Here is a 469-nt window from a genome sequence, read left to right on the forward strand (position 1 = left end):
GCTAGATAGATACATATATAGATAGATAGATAGCTAGCTAGCTAGCTAGCTAGCTAGCGATAGATGAACAACTACCGACAGCTAGCTAGCTGCAGACAGCTAGCCGTAGCTAGCTAGCCACAGCCACTGGGCTTGGTGGGGTTGCTTTGGCGGTAGCTAGCTACAACAGCTAGCTGTCAGTTGTGTGTGCAGCTAGCTAGCTAGCTAGCTACCTGCATAGCTAGCTGAGCTCTAGCCTGAGAGCCGTACAGCTAGCTAGCCACACAGCTAGCCACACAGCTAGCTAGCTGTAGGCACTGTGCTGTCTCCCTCTCCTTTCGCTGCTGCACGTGGATAGCTGCTGAGCCCTCAGCAGCAACAGCAGCAGCAGCAGCAGCAGCAGCAGCAGCAGCAGCAGCGGGAGGTGGTTGTGTGTGGTGTGTGTGCTGCTGCAGGCGTCGCAGTTTATGTTTTTGTTTGAGTCAGATGG

General features: G+C 53.9%; 1 protein-coding gene across 1 annotated transcript in view; it reads left to right on the plus strand.

The window, feature by feature from the left end:
- Positions 1-469, plus strand: part of EMH_0078760 (uncharacterized protein) — a gene marked incomplete at both ends in the record, with an annotated part of 3,541 nt that overhangs the window by 2,028 nt on the left and 1,044 nt on the right. The window lies entirely within an intron of this gene.

This window comes from Eimeria mitis, genomic scaffold (assembly GCF_000499745.2).
Source record: "Eimeria mitis Houghton genomic scaffold, Emh_scaff4953, whole genome shotgun sequence".
NCBI classification, from domain to species: Eukaryota; Apicomplexa; class Conoidasida; order Eucoccidiorida; family Eimeriidae; genus Eimeria; species Eimeria mitis.